The following is an 18381-nucleotide window of genomic DNA, read 5'->3' on the forward strand; positions in this document are numbered from 1 at the left end:
GCCCGGGACGTTTGGTAAACGACGTCGAATTCTAAGAATAAGTACCAGTTCGGAAGAAAGCGATAACGACTTCTTTACTGATGGTCCGGACATTGAATCAAAGGATGATGATGTTATAGACCAAAATACTCAACCGACATCAGCTGAATGGAAATGTGAAAGAATTTTGCGATCGCCTTTCCCGTTTTTATCTCAATCTAGACTTACATTTGAAGGACCTGAAGAAAAGGATTGCCTTTTTTATTTCGAGAAATTTATCGATGAGAATTTTGTAAAACTTATTGTGGAACAATCAAACAAATACGCCGGACAGTTTTTTGAAAAAAATACTTCCATGAAACCGCGTTCAAGATGTCTCTCGTGGGTTGACACAGATGACCGAGAGATGAGAGTATTTATTTTTTTACTAATTTTGCAAGGAATAATAGGAAAACCTTCTTATCGGCTTTATTTCACAAAGCGAGAAAGTCTGGAGACTCCATGTTTTTATAAAATTATGTCAGAAAAAAGATTCCAACTGTTAGTAAAATTTTTACATTTTAGTGATAACAATGCTTTCGATCTAAAAGTGTGCAACAAAAAAAAAAAAAAAAAAAACCTACAAAATCGATTCCATTTTGAACTATTTGAGAAACAAATTCAAGGTGTTATACGTACCAGATAAGGAAATATCTGTAGATGAGTCTCTTTTGCTATGGAAAGGACGACTGTCTTGGAAACAGTACATTCCATCGAAAAGAAGTCAATTTGGTGTTAAATTGTATAAGATATGTGAAAGTAAATCCGGATACATAAGTGATTTCATTATATATACAGGTAAAGACACGCAGTATGGTTCGAACTATCCAGAAGAACAGGGACCAAATCGTATTGTTCTTGAATTGTGCCACGATTTGTTGGATAAAAGATATACGCTATACCTCGATAATTGGTGCACTAGTACTGATCTAGCTGAAAAGATGTGCAGAAGAAAAACCGATGTTGTAGGAACAATGCGGAAAAATAGAAAGGGAATACCATCTGATATCAAAAATTGTGTTTTGAAAAAAGATGAACATATTACTAGGTACAGAGACAAAATAATGATTATGAAGTAGAAAGACAAAAAGGATATAATTATATTGAGTACTATCCACGACAATAAATTTGTAGAAATAGAAAAACGAAGGAAAACGATATCAAAACCGGAAGTTATCGCTGACTACAACAAAAATATGGGAGGAGTTGATCTTGCTGACGGACAAATTAAAACTTATGAAATCGCTAGAAACCAAGTAAAAAAGTATTACTATAAGATATTATACCTGCACTAGACATGGTGGGTTTGAATGCATATCTTTTATACAAGAAAGATAGCGGTCACCTAGATAGGCTTCATTTCCTTATCGAAACTGTAGAGAAAGGTGTTGAAAAATATAGAGACGGATCGCAGTTGCCATCTACTAGTAGAGGACGATCCTCTTTGACACCAAAACCATCTCGACTCTTTGAAAGACATTTTGCAGACTATATACCATCCGACTCTTCAAGAGTAAATGTAACGAGGAGATGCAAATTATGCTATTCCAAAGGTCTTAGGAAAGAATCGTGATTTTGATGTCCCGACTGCAGTGTTGCTTTGTGTATGCCGCATTGCTTTAGGGAATATCATACGAAATAATTGTTTAAATTCGTTCAATTAATTTTTTTTCGGATTAAAAATGCTTAATTTTAAAAACGATTTTCTTTTATTTATTCCTTGCGATGTGCTGAAATTACTGCAAAGGAAAAAGTCCCCATTGTGAAACGATTTTACTGAAAGCTTATTCCCCAGTTAACAGGTTAAAAATTATATTAATACGTAGGCTTATGAAAATAGTATTTTTAATCGAATGGAAAAAAAAAATAAAACTCATTATTTTAAAACTTGTGATTCACAGTTTTCATTCCTTTTTTAATTGCAAACTTTATTTTCCCTTTGTGCTTTTTTATACTATCCTCTTCTTTATTTCATATTTACTTGAACTGCAATTTACAGACTTTTAGCTAGATTTAATTTATATTAGTAATAATAATAATTAGCAAATTTGTTTCCATTTTCAACTAAGAGTATATCGTCATATCATAAGCATATCACTATTATGATACATATTTGTGCAAACATCGAAATCAGAAAGCGTAATATCAAGCTTTGAGAAATGAAAAGCAATACAAGTGAGAGAATCATACCTTAATAAAGTCCCGAAAAGCTTTAAAATACAAAGCCGAAATGAAGGAAATCCGTTTCGTTATATATAAAGTCAACGGAATCTCCATACTCTGACCTGTATTCTAGTTGTTCTATATTCCACATGCTGCTGTACTTACAGAACGAGTTTAAAAATGTTTTCTAGCTTGTAAGTAAATGCACGTAAAGAATGCTCTCGCGAAATAAAAAATTCATTTTTTATTAGGTATCGTTAATCTGAAAACGAAAATACAGCTGAAATTCCCTGCTGTTTCCGCATTATTCCAAATAAATATTGCATGATTAAGAACACTTCATGTAAATGGTGGCATGAATTTTAGGTAGAAAAGACCCTCATGAAGAATAAGGTCGCGAGGAAACTAAGAATAAGGTCGCGAGGAAATTAAGAATAAGGTCGCGAGGAAATTCCTGTTAACTACAATGGTTCAAATGGCTAGAAGACAAGCTTTTATCATAGGGACTTGCAAGTGTGATAATACATTATGAGTTGTGTTTAGAAGAACAGTGTTTGAAAACAGCGTGTATCTAGTTTTTATATGCATTGAAACATTTTTTATTTATCTTCCTGCTGATTTCTAATTTTCTCGACACTCAAATGAAATAAAAACGAACGACTCTTTGTTCTATTTATATACTGAAAAAAATAGAAGAGAAAATTTATAAACTCTATTAGCTAAACCATAAAAATAAAATAAAATTAGGATTATAAAAAGAGTAATTAACTATCTATCGAAACAGAATATTTAATTACAGAAATTCATATGCAAGTGAAACTAAGATATCTGGAATATAAAATATACATAAAAAGAAGGATACCGAAGAACGGAGGAATTAATTTTCATTTCTTCCACAAGTAGCTGTAGAATAAGGATAACCCACGGCTTGAGTGCGTTAGTAGTACCATAATAAGGCCACTGGGCGAAAGCGACTGCTATAAGAGCAATCAAAATAATGATAGCCAACTAAGGAAAAATAAAAATAAAAAATAGGTATTAAACTCTGCAAAGAGAAATTAAAAATTCTTGATTAATTCGGCAAAAAATTCCATTTCATTTAATCTAATAAATCTGTTGGAGAAGGACATTTTATGCTATTAATAAAAAATTGCTGAAATATGACATGGAACTAGAATAATCCTGCATAACTCACAAATTTAAAATTGCACAGAAGAAATAACCTATAAATTCGAGTTCATGTCAACATATATAAAATAATATAAATTCTACTATTACTACGAAAGTCTAAGAAAAGAGAAAAACTACAAATTTAACTTGCATCATAATTATTTCCATAGAACATAATAAAGAAAATATGGAAAATAGCATGTTAATATTTTGAAGTGTATAAAATTAGTGTTAAATAAAGGTAATGAAATGTCCAAATTAAAATTCAGCATCTTCATATTATGTAATACACTATGCTACCAAATGAATTGAGGTAGGTACTTGTGCTTCAAATTACCAATTGTGTTTTACTCTCTAAAAGATACAAAAATAATTGTTCATTAAGCGTTACACTGGACCTAAAATTTGCAACATATCCGTAAATAGGAAGTAGGAATAGTACTTTAAAGGACTTTTAGCATGTCTAACACACACACGGCAAGTCCGCTAATCATTCATACTCACAAACGGCTAATGTACTGAGGATTTCTTGCTTTACAGTGGAAAATATATACACAGTGGAAATATATCACATAAATCCCAGAATGATAACCATTAGCTAAGTTCATTTGTCTAAAAATCTCTCATCAAAATTTGTGACATCTATTACCTAGTCTCACCTATGCGTATTAAGCGAAAAGAGCTACTTAAAATAGCTGGCTACGCTTTTGATACTGAAACGCCTATCAGCAAGACTACAGGTCAATGTTCTTTTCATTATATCTGACATCGAGATATCTAAGAGAATGTACACTTGATTGCGTCAATGAAGCGACAACCCACCAGTTTCTCTCCAGTGACAAAACGCCATTACAGGACATTATCCAGATATGCTTAATATTGATCGGTCTAATAAGTCGCTATAGTATTTCATCCTGACGAGAATTTCGAGTTTTCAGAAATCATAAGTTGTAATTACTGTAGAATAAGGCCAATAATTTATCTCTGATGATATGAAGTACTTTCAGTTGAATTTCCTTGAGGCCATCCCATGCGTCTGGAAAACCTCTTTATTGATGCAAACTATGTGCAAGTATTAACTGAAAACTTGCTCCTTTTCAAATCGACTGTCTTGGTGGCTATGGAAACTTTCAGCAAAGCAACGGTCCTTCTATTTGGTCATTTCGTCCAGCTTGGCTTAAGAAAATTATATAGAATTTAAAATCTTATGTTGTCCTCCAAGATCCCCATATATGATGTTAACAAGTCATCTAGTAGTTTGAGGAACGAACTGTTTCTGCATCTACTACCATCTCATCTAACAGATATGTAAATTACTGTTAAAGTGCCTTTGGATCTCAGCACTTATAGAATACTTCCGTCGTCAACTGCGACGAGCAACTAGAGGATCAACACTAGTCTGAAATTTCCTTGTAAATCAATTCATATGATTTTGTGTATTTGCTCATAATATAAAAGCTGAAGGCATTTTAATTTATGAATTTATTTTTGTTTAACATAATATGTGGAATTCAAAGAATACTTTTTTCCGAAATAAGTTTCACAACTATCTGGTTGAAATTTCCGTGTTTTATGACATAAAAATGTAGTGTGCCAATGATTTAGGAATCTTGATACTTGTGGCAACATCATTCATTTATCAAATGCGAATGAAAACCTTGATTTCTTTCGAATATATTGCGCATGTGGAAATCTACTTACTTTCAAAATATTTTACTTGAGCAGTTCAACGTCAAGGTTAAACATCATTAAAATGCGAAGTTTTCCCCAGAAGAAAAGATAAGGTATGACAGAAGTCACTTTTCAGTTTTTATATGTTTACCCAGACATGCAGAAAAGGCAAAGTATTCTATTAGAGATAACCGAAAAAATAAATATTTTAATTGAAACCATTAAACAGAAAAAAAAATTCTTATGCTACATTATCGTATATATCTATCCCTTTACCTAAAACATATTTTTTACAACCGAATACTAATTGTAGGCGTGTAAAAAGAGACTGATAATTTTCTAAAATTCTTCCCTACGTGAATATTTAATATGCACATTTCATGGTCATTATTTATCATCACGCTGCTATCTTTGTATTTGGCTAAGTGAATACTTAATATGTAGAACAGTTTAGAATGGCATAATATTTAACATATGTATCATGAAATAAGAGTCTATGATGTTTCTGCTAATTTTTAAGAATAAAGTGTTTGCTTAAATAACTCTCGCAGCTATTTGTATTCTTGAAGGTCTTTCAAGCATAAACCAGATTATATCTTTTCATTTATTTTTAATCTAACATACATAGTTTTGTAATGTGTTATTATAATCAATAATTAGTAAATGTTGTTAATTAAATATTTCAGAAAAATATTAATTGGCTTTAGGTGTAAGGGCTTTTATGCAAATAGTTCTTGAAGACTACGAGTTGTTGGGACTTCATCTGTTGAAGACTACGAGTTACGGTTTCCTGCGACTAAGTTCTAAAGGCAAGGTACGCAAAACTGATTATTTATTTTGCATGTTCCTCCCTCAAAAATTTCGATTATCACATTGCAGCAAATACTGATAGTAGCCACCCCTTTTCTATAGGCTTCTATTAATCTCATCGGGATATTTAAGAACATTTAAATAAGATGAGTGCGTTTATGGCATCAATGGGCTACGTGTACCATTTCATTTTCCGGATTGCGTGCAGCTCTATGATGAGACAGTACGGTTTTCTAAAACATTAGTTTCAACTGCATAAACATTTCGGAAGTAAAAAAGTTCTTTCTGTGTTATTGAAAATAACTACATTATCAACCCAACTCATTCAAACATGTATAAAATATTATATAGTTAAAAACGAGTAAGAATGTTTACATTCATTTTTATTTTCGGAAATATAAATTTTAGAGCACTTCCAAAAAGTCTATAACCACTATAGGTAAACAGATAGGTAACGAATGGGGGGAACACTTTGTGGCTACCAGTGGTAAGCAGTATCTCCACTGTCTAGAGACAACGCTTTCTGTAGGACCCCTAAAGATGCCTTATCGGGAGTTAATGGAGAAATTGTAATTACATTTACACTACTAAACAAGGGCACCTAGATTTTTAAAAAATCTCCAGGGTCTTTAGATTTCAACTGCGACCAACACTTATCTCTGAAGCTGATCTTCTGCCGATTACATAGCCGGCTCATGTGCCTTTGTCCATCGGAACCACAACAGAGCAATCATATACGAATTAAACAGTTATTTCAGCCTCACAGCAATGTTTTTCAAAAATTGGCAATACAGAACTTTACAATTTCATTTTTTTAAATATTATAGAGACCCAAATGCAGAAAAAAGTGCAACTGATTAACGACGCAGAACAGAAACTTGAACGAGCTTTTATGACAAGGCGAAAAATCAGATAGACTCGAACCGTTGATTTGAGCCTCTTCAATACCGCCCACTATCGATGACCATGGAGCTATCCACTGAACTAAAGTTTACATGGGAAGGAGTGGTATGAAATTGAAAACAGGTAAAAGGAAGAAGGAAATATTCCTTCATTTAAAAATTGTGCAGGAGAGATGATGATGCAAACAAACAATTAACTATATAGAACTAGCATGTTGAATAGATGTGCTGAGTAAGATCTAAAAACGTAGCCTTCAGGAATAATTTCATAGTTTCAGATTTCATTATATTTTTTTCGGCATTAGGGAAGAAATTTTCATTTATCTTATTGAGGCAATCCTTAATCAATCTTTAAATCTTTATGCAGATTCTTGTTTCTGAGAAACCAAAGGATTCGGATAAAAAGATGAAGAAATTTATTTTACAGATCTGTAGCTCGTAAATTCCTTCTCCTTTCTGATAATGTCCTTGGTCGCCAATCTCATGAGGCATCACCAATAGTGTACAGCAGACGTCAAACATTACTCCAACGAAGCATAAACTATACTAAAGCGAGATGCTACTGTTCGAATACGGTTTCATTCCATGAATTGACAGAATAATGCTAATTTTACTTAAGAGAAATTTTGTATACACTGTATTTTAAATATATAAATTTATTTTATCAAAGACTTCTTCGAAATATCCAATTGTAATATGAAATTTTCAGATAGCGATGTTTTTTGCGCATTGTTGTACGTATATCAGGGCATGATACATTACATAAAACTAAGCAGGGATTTTAATATGGCTAAGTATTTTAAATGTTTTCATTGGAAATTATTTATTAAAATATTGTAAATCTACTGAGCAAAATCTGTAATTACATAAAAATCATTTAGCAAACATTTGCTGATTCAGCTCACAATAAGAATTGTATGTAAAATTGTTTGAAACGGCTAAAAAAAGCAAACAAGAAACACAAATCATGAACTTCGCTTTTCTTTTATTTTAGAATTGGAAACAGGAAAATATCTGAGAATTTGAAGAAGTAAAGGTAAAAGGACTTCAGATGTTTCCATCATCTTCGACTTAGTTCATCATCGTACTTCATTCCAGAGTTTTCTTATTTGCTACCTGAAAAGAGGAAATAAGTGATACAATTGTTATAGAGATCATATATATTTATTGGTAATGAAAATATTTTGGGAAGCTATAGTAAGTCAAGGTTTTCATAATTTTTAATTTCTTTCAAGCCAGAGTTGTTTTTGCAAAAATATTGAATCTATCCACCTATTTTTAGATTTTCGAATCATAGAAAAGCAGTATAATCGAAAGTTACACTTTCTTTCCAACTTCTAGCACACTGATCAATATTCTTAAATTGCTTCTCTTTGGGTTTTCACTATATTTTGAAATGATCCGTAATTTTACACTTTAATAAGCCAAACAAATGGAGCGAGTTTACGAAAGAATACACTGTTGCCTTTCACATCTATACTCTATTTTAAAATTCTTTACTGCAATTATATTTTGTTGTCACTAAAACGTTTTAAAATTTCGTGCGTTTTATGCTAACGGCAAGATTTTTGTTTGAAGAGAATAACGTAGACTATTTAAGATAAATAGTTAAGCATTAATAATTGTGAAGAAAATAGCTTTCAAACAGAAGGTCAAAATAGAATGTTTTATTTAGGTTATCAAGTTTTAATCATAATAAAATACTTCTCCTTAATAATGTATTACGCCTTTAAATACATATGAAAAGTAAATATCACATTTATTTAGTCAAATATGTTTTTTTCTGCAGCTTATTTTAAAAATCATAAAAATATTTCAAGAATTATTATTTTTTTACTCACATGCAAATTTCAAGGAAATGCTTTAGAACTTTCGTTTAATTTATTGTAGGAATAACATCTGAAGTTTTTATATTAAATTTGAAAACAAATATAGTAACTATTAATAAAATAATTGGGTTCTTTGTCAAATTTGATAACGTAATGGACTATACCTTGGAAATTTTTAGTTGCGGAAAATCTTGAAGAGATTTTCATAACGACTAAAAATTTAAATCTAACTAAGAAATTGACTCCATCTAAGAAAATAATGATACTATTACGTAAGAATACTTTAATGAAGCACATCACGTAATTTGCTTTCAGTGTAGTTTAATGGCATAGTTGATTGTTTGGATTTGTCTCTATGTTTCAATGCTATATTTGCGCTTTTGGTAATATTATAATTTAATCTTTTTTAAGCTTAATTGATGTGTTTTGTTTTACACATCCCCGCTAACACCTATCACTGTTAAATTTCATTTAATATGCTGTGTAAATTTTATGCGAGATTTTTTTCCTATAAGAATCTGGAGAGGAAAGCTAAGTTTGAACTATCATCATTTATTAGACAAGCTTGAACTGAGATTTCAACATCTAATTAATTAGCAAGAAATAAAAATCATACCACCCAACCATGAGTAGAATGATATTTCTAGCACCATACCCAAATACTTAAACTTGCGCAGGAAGGATATCAGCTAAACAAAACCATGTATTTTAAGGAAGTCCTTTTGCTGCTTATTCAGTTAATTTGCAAAGGCTTGGTTATTTGTACCAGTTTAAACATTTTGTTTTATTAACCCGTTCTTGAAAATTGTCTTATGAAAGGATGAAGGAAAACACAATATGAAAAATATCCCTTGGGACAAACCTATCCGTCTTACTTTAAAAATACAATAAACTGTATCCTATATTTATGCTTATAATCAGATTTGCTATGAGGAAAGAGCCGAAATGAGTTTCATTCAAATGTGCTATAGTTTGACTTAATACACTGATAAATTTCAACTGCAGTGAATGTATAAAACAGTAATAATTTTCTACAGAAAAGGTTAAAACTTACATTCATTTCTTCCACAAGTAGCTGAAAGCTGGGTTGTAGAGGCCATAGTTATAGGCATAGGGGTAAGCAAGGGCATGAGTGTTGTAATAGGTACCATAGTATGGGAACTGAGCGAAAGCCACTGCCATCAGGGCCACCAAGACAAGGATAGCGAACTGGAAATAAAAAATAGAAAATTGTTGATTTATACAACAAGACCGTATAATTCTATACGTTATAGACCGTATAGAACTTTTACCGAACATGAAATGTGGAATTTATGAGAATTTTCTTATTTGACTACATTTAATACATTCAAAAATTAAACATCTTAAGCTATTATTATTTTGCATCCCTCATAATGATGAGAATATGTTGCAAAACAAAGTTTAATAACTTCTTCATCATCTGTGAAATGCGATGATTTTCAATGCAACAAAGCGAATTCTTTAAAAGTAATTTAATCCTTAACTTTTAATGATGATGTCACGCAGTAAGTTCTATTTTAGTGCATTATAATAATAAATTTCAAAAAGCACCATATGACATGCCGGTCTCACAATTTTTAGTTCTATTTATCGTATACTTAAAATATTCAAAATAAAATTTGATTATAATGATGAAGTTTTGCTTTTAATATCTTAAAAAATTTTAATATTTTGATATTTTCCGCTTTAATCTATATTAGATTCAAAAACCAGATGCAGCAGTAAGCCGGGATTGCAAAATTGAAAATCATTTTCTGAGTTGTGTTTTCATCACATTTAAGAGTAAAAATTTAGTTTTATCTGATGGCAATTGTATTTTAGTGTATTGTTTAGATCTACAAAAGAGATTCATGTCTTATTCTGTTTGATATTATATGAATTCTGAACAGGCTATGATTTTAAAAACTGACAGGAAAAAACCTAATGATTTTTCAGAATACGGTTTTAAAATCATCACAAATGCTCCATGGTTTATCAGAAACCAAAACTTACATGAAGTTCTAAAAGAGCATCATGCACAAGATTTTATTCTTTCAAACACGCATAACGTTTTCAGAAAGATTATGTCTTCAATCTGTAACCACATTGTTTAGCATGCAGATAATAAACTTAAGGTAGAACATGTGCTTAAAACACCACAAATAATTCACTACAGTTTGGCATATTAATCAATAATTATGTTGGTGTATAGAGTACATAGCCATTCTGTAGTTTTGAATAGTACTTCTGTTACTCAAGACTAAATCGTTGACTACCTCGAACAGCCCAAACGTTTCTCTGATTTCAGTGGGCTTATGCGCTTATTTTATTTTTAATTATGCCAGGAGCATTCTCCAATTACAGGTAAACGTCGATATGGTTGAAAGCTTGAACACTATCTAAGATTCAAGATGCAAAAAGCTTCATGAACTGTAATTAAAACAAAGTTATAAATTTAAAAAAAAAAAAAAACATATCTTATATTTTGTTTAAATATAACTTAAACAACTGAAGCAATAAGTCAGGGGATATAATGTATCCTAGGCTTATATTTTGTATTCTAATTTGCTGCATTGATTAATTTATATTTTTTTAAATTTCTGTATGAAGCTTTATATTAAGTTTCGCAATTTCTAGCAATTTTCAAAGTACGAGTATAATAGACGATTTATACTTACTAAGTAATGCATGGTGAAGTTGAGATTTTCTTACTCGCTGCAGGAGACAAGAAGATATAATTTTCAGCGTCGAATCGCCTTCTTTTATACTCAAAATTTCAAGAGAATGAAGAAAAAAAAAAAAAAACATTACGATGATATGAATATAGTTCATCGTCAAGGTTAAACCGCCTGAAACTGTTAAACTGTCCTTAGAAGAACAGGAAGAGGTGTGGTACAAATGACCACTTTTCTTCTTTTTTTTCCTATTACGTAAAGAAACACAAAAACTGCTTTTCCAAACATAATGAGTAAATATAAATGTTATGGTCACAAACCATCAGTTAATAAAGAATAAATTATTTAACCGACTTGTGCTAAATACATCCCTGCACTATCTGCATAAGGAATTAATTAAATAGAAGAATTAATTAAAGACTTAATATTAGCTTACGATGTGAATTGTTTGCCCAAAAAAATGTTGATTCTTCGTTATCTACTTCTGTAATGCAGTCTTTCTCAATACATATTACCTTTAAAGAAGTAATTTTATCTCAGATCGAATATCCACGATTAATTTCGCAAATTTTAGTGAAGTTTCTGTGATATCTCAAATAAAGAATTCTTCTGAAGATGTCGAACTTGCGAATCTCAAATTATTTCTTTCTGTTTTTTTAACTTTTGCTCCAGTTGGTCGATTTTTACACATTTCAATAATACCAATGTTATTTTTTGTTTGAAATTAAGCAAACAATAGATTGGAAGTAATCCTGTTCCAAAATGCAAATCGAACTTTGATTTAAGCTGCAACTTCTGCTAGATTTACAAAATAGCAGAAAATATTTTGTAAGTGACATAGCGTCACTTTCCGATGGCTGCAGAACATTCAAAGGTGTGGTGTATTTAATTATGGCAAAGCACACTAGGGCTATCTGCCTAAGGGGAGGGATGCCTTTCGTGGAGGACTTTCTAAGGGAAACTGGCTCGTATACACGTTACACATGGGGAAAACCACGAAAACGCCCATGCAGCCAGCCCGTTCGCGGGATTCGAACCTCGGACCGAACTACCAGTGTTCAGCGTCTTTACCGCTCGGCCGCTGGTGGGCTCGCAGAACATTCAAAACGAATTTAATCCCTGAATAACTTTTCTAAATTTAAAATTGTGCTACCCCATGGAGGTAATCTGTGCGTGTGAGCATACAAAAGCCATCTTATTGAGAAGCAGATTTACTGTTGTTGATTGTATCGCTAAAATTTGGCAGATTTCTAGACTGTCGATACCATATCAAAATCACGAATTTGTATTTTTTGCAATAAATTTAATACAAGGATGTGTAAAGTTTTACTAACAAACTGATATGTCAGAAAAGTTTGAATAGGTTTTTTATTTGGGAAAAGAAACATGCCGCAAAACTTTAGTTGTCCAAATAAAACCGGTTTTTTGATTAAATACTTAATGCCACATAAAACTCAAAATTTTGCAATTAGAGATTATTTTAGTTGGCAGATTACATCTTTGGTTGAAAGCTCTTGTGAAGAGAAGAACAGGTGCTCTTGATTATAAGATATTTCTTTATTTCTAGGTATTATTCTTGAATGCTTTAAAAAATTAGTTAATAATAGTTGGGCTTGATTAAAATCTTCTAAAAATTGTATTATATAGATCTGTTTTAATATAATTCTGTATTACCTTATTCAATAAAAGGCACATATCAAGGTGTTCTGTTAGTAATAACAATATAAAAAGACTTCTAAAATTTGTTCCTTTAAAAACAACGATAATGTAATAAAGGATAAAACTATAGTCAACTCCCGATTAACCTGACTTTGTTTAAAAAGTAGTTAAGATATTTTATTGCAGTACGAGTGAAAAATTATTAGTACGAAACATCAGAATAAAGCAAATTTTATACGGATAATAGCGGTGGTAGCAGATGATTTAGAAAGAGTTCTTATCCACAGCAGTGCATAATTTAAATAGCCTAATCTGGAATATATAAACATTATTCGTCTTCTGTCCTTACATCGATTTCTGTTGAAATACAAGAGTACTATAAAGAAAAACATTGTTCTTTGTGATTCGAATGCTGATTTAATTTTCATTAAAGTGAACTTATTCTGCAAATAAAACTACTGCATAGTGCAGCAAAATCATTAGTAGTGTTTTTCTGTTAATTTACAATATGGGTATTCCTCTTCCTCCCTTTTTTCTGTTCTCAGAGTAGGAGGTCTACTGTATATATCTCATCTTGGAAATAAGGAATAAGAATGCTTTGTGTAAGATACCACTTAATTTCATGTATATTTCATCGATACATACAGGTTCATAAAAACTACAGTAATTTCCTATACAAGACTGTGGAAAAAAATAAACCATTTTTTAAATTTTATTAAGAACACATATACATAACTTTTAGTAATTTATAGCTAAACATTTTTATTTGTCAAATGCCAGTTACATTGGCCGTTAGGCCATTAAACTCCTTGCCTGCTAATAGCGCAGAAATCTACAAGAAACATTTGTCAGTGCTTCACACTCTTCCAAATGTTCCGCTGTCATTGGCTGCCTACTATTACATAAAACGCATAACGACAAATCAGCTAGTCCAATGCGAAATAAATGATTCTGTAGACAGTCGTGTCCCGTCAATAGTCTAAAAGATGCAACCGCAACTGTTCGAGAGTGGTCAGGAACAAAAGCTGGGTTTGTTGAGAGAACACGCCAAGGCTTCCCCTCACAAGCCCGAGTGGCAAAATCTCTAAAAGTCTTTTGCTATGTTATCGATGTCAGAAGCTTAATAGAATGGAGGCTTGCACTCGTTTTTGGCTTCTGGAGAACCGTAGGCCCCTTTTTCGCAAGCATATCAGCCATCTCATTCCCATAAATATCGTAGTGTAAAGGTACCCATTAAAAAGATATCTTATGTGAAAGTTCTTTTATGACTTCCTGACACTGTTGAACGCATATGTTCTTACACTCTTGGTAAGAGGAAATGGCATGTATTGCTAAAGTCGAATCAGACAGTACAACAGCCCTCCTGACCGAGCTCTGTCTCAATAATAATTGTTAGTGAGCTACATGAATGGCTTTCAGTTCTCCATCAAAGTGAGTGGAGTAAGCCGCTACAGGTACGTAGAAACTGAAAAGCTTGCTAAAACCTCTAGCTCTAGCCCCCTGAATTCTTTTTGTCAAATAGCCATCCGTATATACATGTATCCATTCTTCAGCCTGAAAACTTGCTCAATTGCATAGCTAAACAAAAACAAATCTTTACTGAAAATAAATGCTGTAAACACAGGAGACCAAAAGCATCTAAATGAAATGCGGTTTGTATTAATCTAGAAATTAATATTTATTATTTATCTGAATAATAAATTATTATTTATTATTCATAAATGTGTAGTATAAAAATTGCTGAAGTCTAAATTCAGGAAAACTATGCTTGCATAGTTTGATCTAGATTTCCAAATAAATGCCAGATTATAGCACATTCACTATTGAAAAATAAATGTGAGATAAAATTGAAGCACCTGTGGCAGCAGGATATCGTCAGTGTAACCATAAAGGAAATTTCTTACTGGTACTTCTTCATTTTGCAAGGAATGACTACTACAGCAAGCCTGTAGACCGGTCTGTGTGACTTCGGTATATCTCCCATTGTATGAATTTCACTATGTGCTCTGGAAACTAACTGTAGTGTGTGATCACGCTGGCTCGCCCAGATTAATATTGTGAGCTATGAATTATACATTAAATTATACACGAATACTGTGAATTATACATTAAATTATACATGAATACCGTGAATTATACATTAAATTATACATTGTAAGGATTATGTTAATTTTATTAACAGTTAAATTTTAAGTTAAAGTTCCTTTCCTGTCAAATTCTTAACTTCAACTTACTACTTCCGGCCAGAACGTAGTTTTGGAATTTGCTGAATATTTAATGAGAAGGAGCTGTATTTAAACCACGAAGTTACTTACTGAGAGAGAGAGAGAGAAACAGAGTTTCTGAACTACGCGCGTCTGCCTTTTTGGCCGCTCTCTCTCTCAAAGGTGTTTTACGCTCGGCCGTACTCAGGCCCTTGCTAAGCTTCGTAGTAAAATAGGTTAAGGGGCCAACTCTCATTGAATCTTGATAGCTTACTTAGTTAGTTAATCTTAGTTTAGTTTAATTCTTAGTCTTTTAAGTTCAAGTCCAAAGCGCGGACTTTATTTGTTCACTCCCAGGCGGAGTTTTGTTAAATCTTATAGAAATAATAAAGGGTTATTTACCCTTCTCTCTTGTTGTTTCCTGTCTTCGAACTCTAGCGATTATTCGCTTATCAGTTCCTAGGTTCCTCACTTCCAACATTAACTTAGAATTTCAAGTGAGGAACCTTACAATATGAATACTGTGAATTATACATTATACATGAATACTGTGAATTATACATTATACATGAATACTGTGAATTATACATTATACATGAATACTGTGAATTATACATTATACATGAATACTGTGAATTATACATTATACATGAATACTGTGAATTATACATTATACATGAATACTGTGAATTGTACATTAAATTAGTAATATCCCCTTTATTCATCTTTTTAATTTGGGCACTCTCCTCTCTATTCTAAAATTAGTTGCGTATGGTTCTTAGCCAAAAGGAAAATGTTATTTTGTCACTGTAATCATACTACGCATTCACCAGAGCGAAGAACTTGTATTACTCTTATATTGCCAAATTGGCAAATTATGATATCACAGTTGAACAACCATTCAAGGAACTTCGCACGATTTTTGATAATTCAATGAAGTACCAGTCTACATAGTACTAGTAGTCGTATACATACTACATAGTACTACTAGTTAGTAGTCCTTAATAATCTGTCCAAGTAATCCACTGCTCCAAGATTTTTAACGAAGTTAAAGACTTTATAAATCCGAACAAAGCAGGAAAGAACTTTACTACCACTTTGCACATATTCTGTAAATATGTTTATTTTCATTACTTTTATATTGTTTGTATCTTAAATCTGTGAATTTTATCAATCAATTTGTTTGTATTTGCATAACATGTTTCCTCCACAGGCCCTATACTGTAACTTCCACGTCAATAGTTCATCTTCTTTGAATCGCTCTAGTTGGCTCCACAGAAATTTGACTTCTTCCAATTTCTGCCTGACCTTTTAAGTTACTCACCATCTTGAACTAGCCCCATTCCTTCGCAATTTAACGGCAGCACATCTTAGAGCTTATTCTCCATACACCGCCACTTGCCTTGGAAGCAAAGCCAAAGACAGATTAAAAGCTTCACAGTGGCTAAATACTTGTGCACAGCGAGCAGCGTGCATAAGCTAGAACATCCGAGCAGCGTGCGTAAGCTAGAACAGGGAAGAAGGGCGAAAGAGAGAGAATAGTGAATACATCACTATTCTCTCTCTTTCGCCCTTCTTCCCTGTTCTAGCTTACGCACGCTGCTCGGATCGCTGTATTGTTCATTGTTTAAAGATAGTCAAAGTTTTAAAATTGTGGGGTGCTATTGCAGTCATAATTCTGAGTGAAGCAAGTAATGTCTCTCCAAAAATATTTTATCTAATAATAAAATTATGTTAAATTTGGTCACGTTTGTGTACAAGCCCATTATTCCCATTTGCACAGCTCTGTCAGGCTATGTGATCAGTTTGAGTATCAACAAGTCATCTATACACCATCAAATCTTTACCGTTAAAATTTAGTCTGACAGGATGAGTTTATTTCACGCGGAGTCTCCAACAGAAAGTTTATTCAGCCATAGATCACCGTTTAAATAATGAAAAATTAATCTGAAATTTATTTTTTGACGCATTTCCTGCCTATTTCCTGACCTTTTCTACGGCATTTTATTCTGCTGTAATTTGACCCGATTTTTACAATATGTGTATTACTTTAATAATTAAGGGTTAATTCGGTTTAATTAAGGGTTAATTCGGTTTAATTAAGGGTTAATTCGGTTAGTTATTTCTGTACAGCTTCGGCTAAATTTTAATTAGTTTCTTATTTTCTATCTTAAGTCCAAGTGAAGGCTTTCTTGTAAGACCGAGAGAGGCCAACTGTTATTATTTTTTGAGTTGAATAAAAGAGTATTTTAACCCCTCTTTAGTCTTTGTTTCTGCAGTTGTAAGAAGAACAGCGAATAGGCGAATAGTCGCTATATTCTTCTCCAGTTCTACTTGCCAAGTATAGAAAATTTAACTTGAACCACGTATCTTCTTTCATTGTACATCTTAATCTACTGTTCATTACTTATTTTACTCTACATATTAATCTACTGTACATATTCATCTACTGAACTTAATGTACTGTACATTTGTAGAATTATATATGAAGAGTCAATCAATGTTTAAACAGTTAATAACTTGTATTTAACTTTGTTTATATCAGTATTTGGTGCACTACTAAACTTATACATACAATAGTATGTATATTAATTATTATATTTATTTGTATTTATCGTATTTAAAATTACTTAAAAATGCTAATAAATAAAAGCTTTCCTTTCCTAATCAAGTCATTCCCAGTATAAAATTATAAGAATACTACAAAATGAAATTACTCAAACTGTAAAATTTGGGACATCTCATTCAATACAGGGTGGTCATAAAATAAATTCCCTGATGTATTTACTCCTAGCAGCTTACGCGCTCTACCAATCGAAGTGAAATTTCAGATATTGTTATTTGTGAATGTTAGCTTGGAATAACCTTGAACTGTATCGGGTGAATTATACAGCACCCGTTCGGTGCCCTAAGTACAATCAGCACTCAGTATAAATTAAAAACATCAATAACACAAAGCAAAATGTTCCTTTTAAATAATCCTAATAAATTACTTAGTTTTGGCTTTTAAGATTAACTTAGCTGATGCCTTTCGAAAATCAGTGCCCTAGAGAATATCGCTTACACTTGGAGTAGACCCTGAGTCATGTCAAAGCTTAAATTAACATAGACATGCGTAAGTAACGCTAACCAAATATTTACCGTTGATTACAAACATTTGTGCTTGCATCATCCTTATAAAAAATCTGTATCTCTTTGCAACAGAACTTCCAGCATAAACTACACAAACCTCAACGAGAAGCCTTCAGAAGTTAACGATTTGACTTGACGCTTTTATCAA

At 32.1% G+C, this 18381-nt stretch overlaps 1 long non-coding RNA gene across 1 annotated transcript; it reads right to left on the reverse strand.

The window, feature by feature from the left end:
- Nucleotides 1-7699: 7699 nt before the first annotated feature.
- LOC118197239 (uncharacterized) lies at nt 7700-11374 on the reverse strand. Its single transcript, XR_004759546.2, has 3 exons — nt 11242-11374; nt 9618-9772; nt 7700-7850 (listed from the first exon to the last, which is right to left on the reverse strand). It is a non-coding gene; the product is annotated as an uncharacterized LOC118197239 (long non-coding RNA).
- Between the last annotated feature and the right edge of the window lie 7007 nt (nt 11375-18381).

The sequence above is a fragment of the Stegodyphus dumicola genome, chromosome 8 (assembly GCF_044657685.1).
Source record: "Stegodyphus dumicola isolate Sdum_Otavi_A_Nest chromosome 8, ASM4465768v1".
Taxonomy (NCBI): Eukaryota; Metazoa; Arthropoda; class Arachnida; order Araneae; family Eresidae; genus Stegodyphus; species Stegodyphus dumicola.